General features: G+C 39.9%; 1 non-coding gene across 1 annotated transcript; it reads right to left on the bottom strand.

The window, feature by feature from the left end:
- Positions 1 to 1,156: 1,156 nt before the first annotated feature.
- Positions 1,157 to 1,263, bottom strand: LOC141715279 (small nucleolar RNA R71). The gene has a single exon (XR_012572046.1). It is a non-coding gene; the product is annotated as a small nucleolar RNA R71 (small nucleolar RNA).
- Positions 1,264 to 17,649: the final 16,386 nt, after the last annotated feature.

The following is a 17,649-nucleotide window of genomic DNA, read 5'->3' on the forward strand; positions in this document are numbered from 1 at the left end:
ATGTTGTTAAATTCTATAGACATATAGGGTCTTAATATAATTGGTGTCTATTCAGCTTCTATCTCTTTTGTGGATATCTGGTAGTATGGTATTCGTGTAACGAAATTTGGCGTTTATCAGTTTCATGTTATCTGATTAGTGTCATCACCATTACATGCTAAGGTTAAGAACGAAAAGGCTATCGAATGAAGTACTTAATGAAGATAGAATCCCATATTTGTGTCATATATTATTCAATTCTCTTTACTCTCTTTAGTTAATGTTCTCTAGTATAACTCTCAATAGTTGATCGTAGTGTAATCAGAACCCAAATTGTTAATTCATCTTAGAATTGAATAATAACCATATCATTGTTGCATAAGTGCATAGATTACAAAGTTAACCTAAACCAGTCTCTGTGGGAACGAACTACAAATAATTCTATATTACTTGCGATCGCGTATACTTGTGTGAATTATTAGCGCGTGCTTAATGACTAACAAGTTTCTGGTGCTGTTGTCGGGGACACGGTGTTAACTTTTAGTTTATATGTTTGTCATCAGTGATCGTTAAAGTTCAATGAATCGAACATTCTTATTTACTTACTCTTTTCCTTGTCGTGTTTCAGGTACTCTAGTGAGCGTCTATGCATACGCGTCCGCGGGCTCGTAAGAGAACTCTGGATCAAGCCTAGGAAGAAGCTGTAGTGATTCGAAGGGAAGTTTTTGAGGACGAAGATAAAGTAGAAGAAGAAGAAGAGAAAATCAAGGAACCAGCTTTAGTAGTGATTGGAGATCAAGCGGAAAATCCTAAGGCTCTGATGGACTATTCTCAGCCTAAGATCAATGATATTAAGTCAAGAATCATCAGACCAGCCATCTCGGCTAACACTTTTGAGATCAAGTCTAGCACGATTCAGATGATACAGAACTCAGTTCAATTTGGGGGTTCTCCTACAAAAGACCCCAACATGCACATCAGGAATTTAATCAAGATCTGCGACACTTTCAAGTTCAATGGGGTAACTAAAGATGCTATCAAGCTGCGACTCTTCCCATTCTCTCTGAGGGACAAAGCAAAGTGCTGGTTATATTCTCTACCACCAGGGTCTATTACCAAATGAGAGGATCTAGCTCAAAAGTATCTCACTAAATTATTTCCTATGGTGAAGACTGCTGCAATCAGGAATGCTCTTACTCAGTTTGCTTAGCAAACTGGAGAATCTCTGTGTGAGGATTGGGATCGATATCAGGAGATGCTAAGGAAGTGCCCACACCATGGCATGCCTAATTGGATGGTTATAAATTGTTTCTACAATGGTTTGGGCGCTAAGACTAGAACTATGCTCGATGCAGCGTCTGGTGGAGCCTTATAGGCCAAAAGCTATAATGAAGCTTATGAGTTGATTGAGCTTATGGCAGCTAATGAATACCAGAATCCTACGCAAAGATTGTTGCAAGGCAAGGTAGCTGGAATTCTAGAAGTGGATATAGCTACTACTATAGTTGCTCAACTTCAAGCTTTGACGATGAAAGTGGACACTTTGGCGAATTATGGAGTTAATCAAATCACTAATGTTTGTGAGCTTTGTACTGGGGCACATGAAACTGAGCAGTGTGTTATTTCTAGCGAATCAGCTCAATTTGTGAGTAACTTTCAGAGATCACAGCAATAAGCTCCAGCCACTTATCATCCAAATAATCTCAATCATCCTAACTTCAGCTGGAGTAACAATCAGAATATGGTACAAAAATCTTATCATCCATACACAGCATAGCTGTATAACCCTCCTGATTTTAAGCAACCGCAATATGCCCCTAGGCAATAACTTCAACTTCAGCAGTTACCGCAAGCTAATGAAAAATCTAAATTAGAGGAGTTGAGGCTCATGTGCAAGAGCCAAGCTGTGTCTATCAAGACCTTCGAAAATCATATTGGGTAAATTGTTAATGCATTACTGATTTGTCAACCTGGCACGCTTCCGAGCGATACTGAAGTGCTAGGAAAGAAGGAAGCTAAGGAGCATGTGAAGCCAATTACATTGAGGTCTGGTAAGGTTGTGAATCCTGAAAAAGAAAAGACTCCAGAATATGAAGTTGAGGCTGAAGTAGAAAAAGTGCAGAAGGAAGTAGAAGTGGAACCAAGGAAGACTACTGTTGAGCATACTCCTCCTAAGGGTAATACAGGGGAGAAATAGATCTATCCTCCACCTCTTTTTCCTAAGAGGATGCAGAAGAAAAAGCTGGATAATCAGTTTGAGAAGTTTCTGGAGGTGTTCAAGAAACTTCACATCAACATATCTTTCGCTGAACTCTTGAGCAAATGCCTAGTTACGCGAAGTTCATGAAAGGAATTCTCTCTAGGAAGCTGAAGCTTGATGACTTAGAGACCGTTGTTCTCACGGAGGAATGCAGTGTTGTGCTGTAAAATAAGTTGCCTCCGAAGCTTAAGGATCCTAGAAGCTTCACAATTCCATGCACCATTGGAAAGTGTCATTTAACAAATGCTTATGTGATTTGGGAGCTAGCATCAATTTGATGCCCTTGTCAATCTTCAAGAAGTTGGACTTGCCTGATCCAAAGCCTACTTATATGACTTTGTTGTTGGACGACCGTTCTATTACATATCCGCGAGGTATTGTGGCGGATGTCTTGGTCAAGGTGGATAAACTCATCTTCCCTGCTGATTTTGTAATTCTTGATTTCGAGGAGGATAAGAAAATTCCTATAATCTTGGGAAGACCTTTCTTGGCTACTGGCCGAACCTTGATAGATGTGCAGAAAGATAAGCTCACCATGCGAGTGATGGATCATGATGTAACTTTTAATGTGTTCAATGCCATGAAGTTCCCTATGGAAAATGAGGAGTGCTTAAAAGTGGAGTTGGTTGATTCTGTGGTTACTTCAGAACTTGATCAATTGTTAAGGTCTGATGCCTTAGAGAAGGCCTTGTTGGGGAATTCTGATAGTGAGGATGATGAAGGGGATGAGAAGTTGCAATTTCTGAATGCTTCTCCCTGGAAGAGGAAGATTGATATGCCTTTGGAATCTCTGGGAATGGAGGAGTTGAACAAAGCTCCTAAGCGCCTCAAGCCATCTATTGAGGAAACTCCTACTCTTGAGCTTAAGCATTTACCTAAACATTTGAGGTATGCGTTTTTAGGAGATGCATCTACTTTGCCTGTTATTATTGTATCTGACCTTTCTGGTAGCGATGAGGAGAAGCATTTGAGAATTCTTAGAGAATTCAAATCGACAATTGTTTGGACTATAGCAGATATCAAGGGAATCATCCCTTCGTATTGCATGCACAAAATTCTGCTAGAGGAAGGACGAAAGCCTACTGTTGAGCAACATAGAAAGCTAAATCCAATCATGAAAGTGGTTATGATGAAGGAAATCCTTAAGTGGCTATATGCAAGGATCATCTATCCTATTTCTGACAGTTCATAGGTGAGCCCAGTTCAGTGTGCGCCAAAGAAAGGAGGTATCACTGTGGTCACTAATGAGAAGAATAAGCTTATTCCTACACGAATAGTCACGGGCTGGAGAGTTTGCATGGACTACAGGAAGCTGAACAAGGCTACAAGAAAAGATCACTTCCCTCTGCCATTTATTGATCAGATGTTTAACAAATTGGATGGGCATGAGTACTACTATCTTCTGGATGGTTATTCTAGTTATAATCAAATTTGCATTGCTCCAGAAGATCAGGCGAAGACTACTTTCACTTGTCCATTTGGTACTTTCGCCGTTAGAAGGGTTTCTTTTGGGTTATGTGGAGCACCGGCCACATTTCAGAGATGCATGATGGCTATCTTCTCTGATATGATTGGTCAGAATGTGGAGGTGTTCTTGGACGATTTCTCTGTGTTTGGTGATTCATTTTATGAGTGCTTGCAGAATCAGGGCGACATTCTCAAGAGGTGTGTTGAGACCAATTTCGTTCTCAATTTGGAGAATATTATTTTATGGTGCGACAGGGCATTATTCTTGGGCACAAGGTCTCTAGTAAGGGTCTTGAGGTGGAGAAAGCCAAAGTGGGGGTCATCAAAAATCTTCCCCTACCAATTTCTGTTAAGGGAGTTCACAGTTTTCTTGGTCATGCGGGCTTCTACAGGAGGTTCATCAAGGACTTCTCAAAAATTTCTAAACCTTTGTGCAATCTTCTAGAAAAGGATGTCCCGTTTAAGTTTGATAACGAGTGTGTGGCTGCTTTTGAGTTCTTAAAGAAGAGTTTAATCAAGGAACCTGTCATAACTGCACCTGATTGGAGTGAACCGTTTTAGATGATGTGCGATGCAAGTGATTATGCAGTTGGAGCAGTTCTTGGGCAAAGAAAGAACAACATATTTCATGTAGTCTACTATTCTAGTAAGAATCTTAATGGTGCTCAACTGAATTATACTACTACGGAGAAAGAACTTTTGGCTATCATCTATGGTGTTGAGAAATTTCGATCTTATCTGCTTGGGACGAAGGTGACAGCTTTTACTGATCACGCTGCCATTTGATATCTCGTCTCAAAGAAGGACTCGAAGCCTAGATTGATTCGATGGGTTCTTTTACTCCAAGAGTTTGAATTAGAGATCAAGGACAGAAAAGGGACTGAAAATCAAGTCACTGATCATCTCTCGCGTTTAGAGGATCCAATTGCAACTTCACTGGATTAGACATTAATAAATGAGTCTTTTCCCGATGAGCAGCTGTTTGGAGTGCAATAGGAAGAACCGTGGTTTGGAGACATTGTGAACTACCTTTTCAGTAATATCATGCCTCCCGACTTGTCATACGCTCAAAGGAAGAAGTTTCTGCATGAAGTGAAGTGGTATATGTGGGATGAGCTTTTTCATTTTTGACAAGGTTCAGACCAAATCATCAGGAGATGTATTCCTTACAGCGAAACGGGGGGGATCTTGCGAGATTGCCACTCAATGGCTTATGGAGGACATTATGGTGGAGAAAAGGCAGCAACTCGTATTCTTCAAGCAGGTTTCTTTTGGCTGAATTTTTTTTAAAGATGCTCATCAGTTTGTTTTGAAATGTGATCGACGTCAACGTGTGGGTAATATGTCCAAGAGGGATGATATGCCTCTTAATGTGCTTCTCGAGGTTGAAGTCTTCGATATTTTGGAAATTGACTTCATGGGGCCATTTATCTCATCTTGTAACAATCAGTATATCTTGTTGACAGTTAATTATGTGTCAAAATGGGTTGAGGTTAAGGCGTTTCCAACAAATGATGCGAAAGTAGTGCTTAATTTTCTTCACAAACAGATATTCACAAGATTTGGAACTCCAAGAGTCATAATTAGTGATGAGGAGTCACATTTTTGCAATCACAAGTTCAATGCTCACATTGCTACGGCTTATTATCCTCAGACGAATGGTCAAGCTAAGGTATCTAACAGAGAGATCAAGCACATTTTAGAGAAGGTTATGTGTCCATCGAGAAAAGATTGGTCTTTGAAGCTTGACGAAGCTGGTTGGGCATATAAAACAGCATACAAGACTCCATTGGGAATATCGCCATTTCAGTTGGTTTATGGTAAGGGGTGTCATTTGCCGGTGGAGCTACCACATAAAGCGTATTGGGCTTTGAAGAAGTTGAATCTTAATTTGGATTCAGCTGGAAAGAAGAGGATGCTTCAATTGAACGAACTAGACGAGTTTCGACTTCAAGCATATGAAAACAACAAAATGTATAAGGAGAAAGTCAAGGGGTGGTACGATAGGGTTCTAGTGTTCAAATCATTTGTGTCGGGGCAACAAGTTCTTTTGTTTAACTCTCGTCTCCATCTTTTTCCTGGAAAGTTGAAGTCAAGCTGGTCAGGGTTGTTTGTTGTCAAAACTGTGCTTCCACATGGAGCGGTGGAGATTTTTGAGAATGATCCGGGCCAAGCATTCAAGGTAAATGGTTAGAGGTTGAAGCATTACTATGGTGACAGGGCAAACCGCGAGGTGGTTAGTGCCATTTTGTTGTCCGTTTGATCTCGCATTTCTACGTCAAGCTAACGACGTAAAACAAGCGCTTCTTGGGAGGCAACCCAAGCTTGTTGTACATTAGTAGGTAGAGGAAGTAAGAAAAAAAGAGAAAAACATAAATAAAAAATAAAAAAAATCAGAAAAATATAAAATTTCAGGGCTAACTTCAGAAGTTGAGCGCGCCCGCGCTGATCTAGCGCGCGGAAATGCTAGAATTACAGAAACCAAGCGCGCCCGCGCTGATCTAGTGCGCGCCCGCGCTGATTTGGCAGAAGGTGAGCACGCCCGCGCTGGTTTAGCGCGGCCGCACCGTGGTCCCGATTGAGAAAAAAAATAAAAGGCAGTTTGTGAAGAGAAAATCGGGGGCTTCTTTTAAAAATCAATGTATACCCGAATTTTACTCTTCCACATCCCAAATTTCCCTCTCCAAATCAAACCCATTATTCCCACTATTCCCATATTCAATTCCTACTTCTATTCTATATCTAATTCTCTTCTCACCTCCTATATATACATACACTTATACACAAACTTCTCCACCACTTCTCAAATTCTCAAACACAATTCTCTCTCAAACACTTATCTTTTATTCTCTCTTATTCAATCCCAATGGCACCCAAGAGACAAAGAACTCAAGTAAGCAGCAGCACCACTGATTCTTCGAGTGCAGTGGTGTGAGGACAAGGTTTTTGACTCCCGAGGCTGAAGCAAAGTATACGAGGCTTCTCTCGAAGCCTATAGCAAAGGAGCGAGGTTTTCTGCAATGGGGGAAGATGGTAAGTTCTTGGAGATGATCTTGGAGATGGGCTGGGTTGCTTTTCGCGAGGCACCCGTTGCTGTGCCCATGAGTGTTGTTCGTGAGTTCTATACTAATGGAAAGGCGGAGAAGAATGGTTTCACTGTGGTTAGGGGGATGACGGTGGAGTATAGTGCGGATGTGATAAGAAGGGTGATTGAGCAGGACACCTAGAACGATAAGACTCCGGAGGACTTTAATTTGGATTTGATTGTTGCTACTCTGTGTATGCCTGGGACTCATTGAAAGTTCAAGAGGGGCACGACTGATTATTCCACATTCCCTCCTTCATATATGAACAGGTTTGCTCGTGCATGAAATGTATTTATTTGTGCTAATATCATGCCATCTTCTCATATGCATGAGGTTACTGTGGAGCGTGCATGTTTGTTATGGGGAATTCTGCAGGTTGACTATATGGATCTTGGTATGGTGATTTACCAAGGTATTATGAGGTTTTTGTGAGGTAGTACTACGGGTTCTATACCCTATGCGTCCGTTGTGACGAAGCTGTGTGAGGCAGTTGGTGTCCATTGGCCAGCACACGAGCAGCTCCAGATTCCGAGTGCTCCGATTGACAGTACCACTTTAGCAATGATGCAAGAGTGGGATGGAGGCAAGCCTGATTTGAAGGGACTTGATTATTCTTTTGACCATCTTCCTCATGGGAGGCCAGCTGCTGGGGCACCTCAGTCGAGCAGGACTGCTTGGAGATCTCAGTTAGGTGAGGAGGCTGGTCCATCGCAGCAAGAGCAGGAGGAGGCAGGATCAGATACATTATAGGCATCTAGCGAGGAGGATGAATGCGATGCATGACATCCATAGTCGGTTTGCACGTAATCTCACCCATGCACCAGGGACTACATTCAGAGCCATAAGTTTTGACATCTAGTGGCCAGTATTTGGTGAGGACTCCGTGTATCCACCTCCGGACACGCCTGACACTCCACCCGTTGGGGGTGAGGATTCTGATTCCAAGTATGTATGCCTGATTCTTTACTATTACCTTCACTGAGGACAGTGAAGATTTTAAGTTTGGGGCTAGTAGTTGAAGGAATATGTTTTGTATGAGTCGCATATAGTTTGCATAAGTGAGTCGCATATAGTTTGCATATTCATGATAGTTTAGTGCATATTGTTGCATATTTTGCCATGTAGTTTTTTTATTGCTGTAGTTTTTATGATAGTTTGTTCATATAGTTCATGCATTTGCATAATAACATGATCCCTTAGATAATTTTTCCGATTGACGTGTGATATTGATGCTAGTGTAGTGATGGCGTATTTAATGATGTTAAGTCATGTCGAATTGATTTGCATGCTAGAGATAATTGTATTTCACTAAGTCTTATAGGTTGCTTGAGTGCTAGATCATGATCATGGTTTGTTTGTTTGTCGAGGTTTAATCACTTGTTTATATTTAGAATTTAGGATATTCTTGTATGATAAAATAACATGGATTTTTAAAAATTGGAGAAATTGGATTTCATTGCTAGTTGTTGTGGTTAGGTGTCAAATGGCTAGTAGCCGACTCATATTTATGTGAGTAGTCTGGGGTTGAGTGAGATGGGGTGAAACGCACTCATTCAGAAATTTGTGATAACAAAAATAGAAAAAAAATAAGTTTTATGTATAATTGATCACAAGTGGGCTCTTTAGTACTCGAGTTATTAAGTTCTTAGGGGACTTTGTGCCTAGTGACCTAAGGCTTTTATAGTCTGGGATCCGCTAACCTAGCTAACACTCGTTACATGAGTACTATTGTATAAGTCTTTTGTGGACCTCACTCATTATACGGTCAAATAAGCATGCTTGTGTTGTTTTGTTGTGAATAAAAGCATGAATCCATATAAAACTCCAAAATAAGAATTGAAGTGTTATAAGTTATTTTGAGTCTAGCTTTTATTTTATTTATAACCTTGCGATTGCTTTGATGAGTAGTGAGTCATGATTATTGATCTAGTTGCGATAGTATATCTATAAGCATTTGCATACACGCACATCTCTGGTTTGTAGGTTGATTTGTAAGGTTTGATTGATATTTATGCAAATAACTGCATTTGTTGAGATGTTACTTATTAATTGGTTTAGTTATTCTATTGGGGATCGTTGCATTCACTTAGTTGTTAACATGCATTTTCTTTATTTCTTGTTCTTTGAGTCTGTTTATGCTTGAGGACAAGCATCGATTCAAGTTTGGGGGTATGTTGAGTGGCATTTATGACACTTTATAACGCTCTATTAAGCTTTGAATTGGTGTATTTGTACTCAAGTTGTTGGTGTTTTAATGTGTTTTCTAGTGTTTTTGCATTTCAGGCATTAATCCGGGATTCAGGTGAATTAGCATTTATTTGATGTTATTATGGTGTTAGGATGGAGTCCAAGGAACAAAGCTCGTGAAGACCAACTCATTGCAGCAATAAAACAAGGCAATTCCAGTTTTTCCAGAAGACTGGTGCGCCCGCGTTGTGCTAGCGCGCGACCGCGCCAGAGGAACAGGATGTCAACGCACCTGCGCTGGTGAAGCGCGCGGCCGCCCCAGGTCGGGAATACAGTTTCCTGTTTTAATTAGAAGACTGTTTTTCTAGGCTTTTGGATTAATTGGGATGCTATTTAAAGACAATAAAAAGATGTTTTTTGATAACGGAGCTGAATGAGAAGACGAAAAGAAGACCTATAGCACAATTCAATGAAGGCGAAGAAGATCTAGTTTATTCTTGTGAATCTTTGTTCTAAGTTTTAATCTTGGATGCTCGTTTCTTATTTTATTGAACCTAATACTCTGGATTACGTACTTTGTTTATTATTTGTTTATAAAGACTAGCTTTATTATACTATTCTTTCATCAAAACCCACATTGATGATGAGTCCGATTATGGGCTAATCATTATCGTAGGGTTCTAGAGGATTTATTTATGGATTTCTTCAGTTGATTTGTTTCGATGCCTTAGTGTGTGGTGATTGTATGATATCTTAGTATTGGTTGTGCTTATTCGTCTTATGAGCGTCGCGAACTTAGAAGATAGCGTGTTAATTCTTAATGAAGTGACAGTAAATTTAATGGTTTAGAACTTGCCATGCTAGCATAGGTTCATGTGTTATTGTTATACATGATTCGTAGGTAATTTTAACCATCTTACTTGCCCTATATAATCACGATAGATAACTTGTGCATTAAACCGTTATGTTGTCAAATTCTATAGACATATAGGGTCTCAATATAATTGGTGTCTATTCATCTTCACTCTCTTTTGTGGATGTCTGGTAGTATGGTATTCGTGCAACGAAACTTGGCATTTATCAGTTTGGTGTTATCTGATTAGTGTCATCACCATTACAAGCTAAGGTTATGAACGAAAAGGCTATTGAATGAAGTAACGGATGAAGTTAGGATCCTATATTTGTGTCATATATTATTCAATTATCCTTGCTCTCTTTAGTTAATGTTCTCTAGTATAACTCTCAATAGTTAATCATAGTATAATCAAAACCCAAATTGTTATTCGTCTTAGCATTCAATATTAGCCATATCATTGTTGCATAAGTGCATATATCACAAAGTTAACCTAAACCATTCTCTGTGGGAATGAAGTAGAAATAATTCTATATTACTTGCGATCGCGTATATTTGCATGAATTATTAGCGCGTGCTTAGTGACTAACATACACAAGTATTTTGTATATTTGATTCGTTTTTGTAGTGTTTTGCGTTTCATGCACAGTTGGAAGAATCAAGAGGTTGAGCATTGCAATAATGCTAAAATGGTGTTAGGATGGGTTCTTGAATAAAAGCTCGTGGATCGCCATCTCAAACCAGCCAGAAAAACAAGCAGAAGAAGTTTTTCCAGAAGATCAGCGCGCCCGCGCTGTGTTAGCGCGCAGCCATGCAAAAGAGGCAAAAGGACAGTGCGCCCGCGCTGGTAAAGCGCGCGGCCACGCCAGTTCAGGATTTCAGAATCCTGTTTTGAATAGAAGATTGATTTCTAGAATTCTCTTCTGATTGGGCTGCTATATAAAGACAACTTAAAGACGTTTTTCATAACAAAGCTTAAGGAGAAGACATCAAGAAGACCTAGGAGCACAAATACAACGAAGGTGAAGAAGATCTAGTTTATTCTTATGATTTTTTATTTTAAATTGTAATATTGGATGCTAGTTTTCTTGTTTGTTGAACCTAATACTCTGGATTACGTACTTTAATTATTATTCATATTTATAAAGACTTAGTTTATTATACCATGCTTTCATCGGAACACACGGTAATGATGAGTTCAGTTATGGGCTAATCGTTATCGTGGGGTTCTAACAGATTTGCTTATGGATTTCTTTAATTAAATTGTTTTGATACCTTAGTGTGTGGTGATTGTATGATATCCTAGTACTGGTTGTGCTTATTCGTCTTATGAGCGTCACGAACTTATAAGATAGCGTGTTAATCTCTATTGAAGCGAAAGTGAATATATGGGTTTAGAACTTTCCATGATAGCATAGGTTCATGTATTTTGATATGCATGATTCGTAGGTAATTTTAATTATCTTACTTTCCCTATGTAATCACAATAGATAACTTGTGTATTAAACCGTTATGTTGTCAAATTTTATAGACATACAGGGTCTCAATATAATTGGTGTCTATTTAGCTTCTATCTCTTTTGTGGATGTCTGGTAGTAGGGTATTCGTACAATGAAAGTTGGCGTTTACTAGTTTCGTGTTGTCTGATTAGTTGTCATCACCATTGCATGCTAAGGTTAAGAACAAAAAGGCTATTGAATGAAGTAGTAATGAAGTTAGAATCCCATGTTTGTGTTATATAAGTAAATCAACCTTTTAATTCTCTTATTTAATATTCTTTAGCATAATCCCTTAGTTAATCATAGTTATAAACCATATCAATTTGTTACTCGTCTTAGCATTGAACGATAACCATAATAGTGTTGAATGAGCGCATAAATTGAACTTAACTTAAAAGAGTCTCGGTGGGAATGAACCTGAATTAATTTTATATTACTTGTGATCACGTATACTTGCGTGTATTATTAGCGCGTGTTAACGTCCTAACAGGATACGAGCTGCTGTCTTTTCTCCACCATAATGGCCTCCATAAACAGTCGAATGACAGTTTCGCAAGATACCCTCCGTCTCGCTGTACGGAATACATCTCTTGATGATTTTGTTAACTCCTTGACGAAACAAAAATGGCTCATCCCACATGTACCACGTCACCTCGTGAAGAAACTTCTTCCTTTGAGCAAAAGACAAATCTGAAGGCATAATGTTACTCACAAGGTAGTTCACAATGTCTGCGAACCACGGTTCTTCTTCTTGCACCCTAAACAATTGCTCATCGGGAAAAGTCTCATTTATTAATGTCTTGTCATATGAATATGTACTTGGATCTTTTAACCGAGAGAGATGACCAGCAACTTGATTCTCGGTACCTTTCCTATCCTTGATCTCCAACTCAAACTCCTGGAGTAAAAGAACCCATAGAATCAATCTAGGCTTCGAGTCCTTCTTTGAGATGAGAAAGCGAATTGCAGCGTGATCAGTGAAAACTGTCACCTTCGTCCCAAGCAAATAAGATCGAAATTTCTCAAAACCGTAGACAATGGCCAAGAGTTCCTTCTCAGTTATAGTATAGTTCAATTGAGCACCATTGAGGGTCTTACCAGCATAGTAGACCACATGAAATATATTGTTCTTCCTTTGCCCAAGAACTGCTCTAACTGTATAGACACTTGCATCGCACATCATTTTAAAAGGCTCATTCCAATCAGATGCAGTTATGACAGGTGTTGTGATCAAACCCTTCTTTAAACTCTCAAAAGCAGTTCGACACTCATCATCAAACTTCAAAGGGACATCTTTTTCTAAAAGATTGCACAACGGTTTAGAGATTTTAGAGAAGTCCCTAATGAACCGCCTATAGAAACCCGCATGACCAAGAAAGTTGCGGACTCCCTTAACAGAAATTGGAGGAAGGTTTTCAATGACCCCCACCTTGGCTTTGTCCACCTCAAGACCCTTACTAGAGACCTTGTGCCCCAAAATAATGCCATGTTGCACCATAAACTGACATTTCTCCCAGTTGAGAACCAGATTGGTCTCAACACACCTTTTAAGAACTGTGCCAAGATTTTGCAAGCACTCGTCGAAAGAGTCCCCAAACACAGAAATGTCATCCATGAACACCTCCACATTCTGACCAATCATGTCAGAGAAATAGCCATCATACATCTCTGAAATGTGGCAGGTGCACCACACAACCCAAAAGAAACCCTTTTGAAGGCAAAACTGCCAAACGAACAGGTGAAGGTAGCATTTTCTTGATCTTCTGGAGTGATGCAATTCTGATTATAACCCGAATAGCCATCCAGAAGACAATAGTACTCATGCCCAGCCAACCTACAAGCATCTGATCAATAAAGGGAAGAGGGAAGTGATCCTTCCTCGTGGATTTGTTCAGCTTCCTATAATCCATGCAAAATCTCCACCCCGTGATTGTTCGAGTAAGAATGACCTCATTCTTTTCATTTTTAACCACAGTGATACCTTCTTTCTTCAGCACACACTGAACTGGGCCCACCCAAGAACTGTCAGAAATAGGATAGATGATCCCTACATCTAGCCACTTGAGAATTTCCTTCTTCACAACCTCCTTCATGATCGGATTTAGCCTCCTCTGTTGCTCAATAGTCGGCTTGCTTCCTTCCTCTAGCAGAATTTTATGCATGCAATACGAAGGGGTGATTTCCTTGATATCTGTTATAGTCCATCCACTTGCCAATTTGAAATCTCTCAAAATTCTCAAGAGTTTTTCCTCATCGTTACCTAAAAGGTCAGATACAATAATAACAGAAAAAGTAGATGCATCACCTAAAAAAGCATACCTTAAGTGTTCAGGAAAAGGTTTAAGCTTGAGTATAGGAGCTTCCTCAATAGATGGCTTGAGACACCCCTCAACATTTTTGAGTTCTGACATTCTAAGAGATTCAAAAGGCATATCCAGCCTTCGCTTCCAAGGAGAAGCATTCAAATACTGTAACTGCTCATCACCTTCATCATCTTCTAGCGAATCAGCTCAATTTGTGAGTAACTTTCAGAGATCACAGCAACAAGCTCCAGCCACTTATCATTCAAATAACCGTAATCATCCTAACTTCAGCTAGAGTAATAATCAGAATGCGGTACAACAATCTTATCAGCCATACACAGCAAAGCAGTATAACCCTCCTGGTTTTCAGCAACCGCAATATGCCCCTAGCCAACAACTTCAACTTCAGCAGTTACCGCAAGCTAATGAAAAATTTAAATCTGAGGAGTTGAGGCTCATGTGCAAGAGCCAAGCTGTGTCTATCAAGACCTTGGAGAATCAGATTGGGAAAATTTCTAATATATTACTGAATCATCAACCTGGCACGCTTCCAAGCGATACTGAAGTGCCAGGCACAAAGGAAGCTAAGGAGCATGTGAAGGCACACACATACAGGTCTGATAAGGTTTTGAATCCTGAAATAGCAAAGAATATAGAATCTAAAGTTGAGGCTGGAGAAGAAGAAGTGCAGAAGAAAGCATAAATGGAACCAAGGAATATTACTGTTGAGCATACTCCTCCTGAGGGTAATACAGGGGAGAAATAAATCTATCCTCCACCTCCTTTTCCTAAGAGGCTATAGAAGAAAAAGCTGGATAAGCAGTTTGAGAAGTTTCTGGAGGTGTTCAAGAAACTTCACATCAATATACCTTTCGATGATGCCCTTGAGCAAATGCCTAGTTACGCAAAGTTCATGAAAGGTATTCTCTCTAAGAAGGTGAAGCTTGATGACTTAGAGACCATTGCTCTCATTGAGGAACATGGTGTTGTGCTGCAACAAAACTTGCCTCCGAAGCTTAAAGATCCTGGACGCTTCACTATTGCATGCACCATTGCAAAGATGTCATTTGACAAATGCTTATGTGACTTGGGAGCTAGCATCAATCTGATGCCCTTATCAATCTTCAAGAAGTGGACTTGCCTGATCCAAAGCCTACTTATATGACTTTGCAGTAGGCCAACCGCTCTATTACATATCTGTGAGGTATTGTGAAGGATGTCTTGGTCAAGGTGGATAAACTCATCTTCCCTGCTGATTTGTAATTCTTGATTTCGAGGAGGATAAGAAGATTCCCATAATCTTGGGAAGACCTTTCTTGGCTAATGGACGAACCTTGATAGATGTGCAGAAAGGTGAGCTCACCATGTGAGTGATGGATCAGAATGTAACTTTTAATGTTTTCAATGCCATGAAGTTCCCTATGGAAAATGAGGAGTGCTTAAAAGTGGAGTTGGTTGATTTCGTGGTTACTTCAGAACTTGATCAATTGTTAAGGTCTGATGCCTTAGAGAGGGCTTTGTTGGGGAATTCTGATAGTGAAGATGATGAAGGGGATGAGTAGTTGCAATTTCTGAATGCTTCTCCCTGGAAGAGGAAGATTGATATACCTTTGAATCTCTGGGAATGGAGGAGTTGAACAAAGCTCCTAAGCGCCTCAAGCCATCTATTGAGGAAGCTCCTACTCTAGAGCTTAAGCCTTTACCTAAACATTTGAGGTATGCGTTTTTAGGAGATGCATCTACTTTGCCTGTTATTATTGCATCTGACCTTTCAGGTAGCGACGAGGAGAAGCTTTTGAGAATTCTTAGAGAATTCAAATAGACAATTATCAAGGGAATCAACCCTTCATATTGCATACATAAAATTCTGCTAGAGGAAGAAAGCAAGCCTATTGTTGAGCAACAGAGAAGACTAAATCCAATCATGAAAGAGGTTGTGAAGAAGGAAATCCTTAAGTGGCTGGAGCACCGGCCACATTCCAGAGATGCATGATGGCTATCTTCTCTGATATGATTGGTCAGAATGTGGAGCTGTTCGTGGAAGATATCTCTGTGTTTGGTGATTCATTTGATGAGTGCTTGCAAAATCTAGGCGACGTTCTCAAGAGGTGTGTTGAGACCAATTTGGTTCTTAATTGGGAGAAATGTCGTTTTATGATACGACAGGGCATTATTCTTGGGCAGAAGGTCTCTAGTAAGGGTCTTGAGGTGGACAAAGCCAAAGTGGGGGTCATCGAAAATCTTCCCCCACTAATTTCTGTTAAGGGATTTCACAGTTTTTTTGGTCATGCAGGCTTCTACAGGTGGATAATCAAGGACTTCTCAAAAATTTCTAAACCTTTGTGCAATCTTATAGAGAAGGATGTCCCATTTAAGTTTGATGACGAGTGCATGGATGCTTTTGAGTTCTTAAAGAAGAGTTTAATCACGACACCTGTCATAACTGCACCTGATTGGAGTGAACCGTTTGAGATGATCTGCTATACAAGTGACTATGCAGTTGGAGCAGTTCTTGGGCAAAGAAAGAACAACCTATTTCATTTAGTCTACTATGCTAGTAAGACTCTTAATGGTGCTCAATTGAATTATACTACTACGGAGAAATAACTTTTGGCAATCGTCTATGGTTTTGAGAAATTTCGATCTTATCTGCTTGGGACGAAGGTGACAGTTTTCACTGATCACACTGCCATTCGATATCTCATCTCGAAGAAGGACTCGAAACCTAGATTGATTCGATGGGTTCTTTTACTCCAGGAGTTTAAATTAGAGATCAAGGATAGAAAAGGGACTGAAAATCAAGTCGCTGATCATCTCTCGCATTTAGAGGATCCAAATGCAACTTCACTGGATAAGACATTATTAAATGAGTTTTTTCCCAATAAACAACTGTTTGGAGTGCAAGAGGAAGAACCATTATTTGCAGACATTGTGAACTACCTTGTGAGCAATATCATGCCCCCCGACTTGTCATACGCTCAAAGGAAGAAGTTTCTGCATGAAGTGAAGTGGTATATGTGGGATGAACCGTTTCGTTTTCGACAAGGAGTAGACCAAATCATCAGGAGAGGTATTCCTTATAATGAAACGGGGGAATCTTGCGAGATTGCCACTCAACGGCTTGTGGAGGACATTATGGTGGAGAAAATACAGCATCTCGTATTCTTCAAGCAGGTTTCTTTTGGCCGACTTTGTTTAAAGATGCTCGTAATCTTAATTTGGATGCAACTGGAAAGAAGAGGATGCTTCAATTGAATGAACTCGACGAGTTTCGACTTCAAGCATATGAAAATAACAAAATGTATAAGGAGAAAGTCAAGAGGTGGTACGATAGGGGTCTAGTGCTCAAAGCATTTGTGTCGGGGCAACAAGTTCTTTTGTTTAACTCTCGTCTCCGTCTTTTTTATGGAAAGTTGAAGTCAAGGTGGTCAGGGCTGTTTGTTATCAAAACTATGATTCCATATGGAGCGGTAGAGATTTTTGAGAATGATCCGGGCCAAGCATTCCAGGTAAATGGTCAGAGGTTGAAGCATTACTATGGTGACATGGAAAACCGTGAGGTGGTTATTACCGTTTTATTGTCTGTTTGATCTCGCATTTCTACGTCAAGCTAACGACGTAACGCAAGCGCTTCTTGGGAGGCAACCCAAGCTTATTATACATTAGTAGGTAGAGAAAGCAAGAATAAAAGAGAAAAACACAAAAAAAATAAAAAAATCAGAAAAATAGAAAATTTCAGGGCCAACTCCAGAAGCTGAGCGCGGCCGCGCTGGGGTCCCGATTCAGAAAAAAATAAAAGGCAGTTTGTGAAGGGAAAATCGGGGACTTCTTTTAAAAATCAATTTCTACCCGAATTTTACTCTTCCACATCCCAAATTTCCCTCTCCAAATCAAACCCATTATTCCCACTATTCCCATAATCAATTCCCACTTCTATTCCATATTCAATTCTCTTCTCACCTCCTATCTATACATACACTTATACACAAACTTCTCCACCACTTCTCAAATTCTC

This window comes from Apium graveolens, chromosome 3 (genome assembly GCF_009905375.1).
Source record: "Apium graveolens cultivar Ventura chromosome 3, ASM990537v1, whole genome shotgun sequence".
Lineage (NCBI taxonomy): Eukaryota > Viridiplantae > Streptophyta > Magnoliopsida > Apiales > Apiaceae > Apium > Apium graveolens.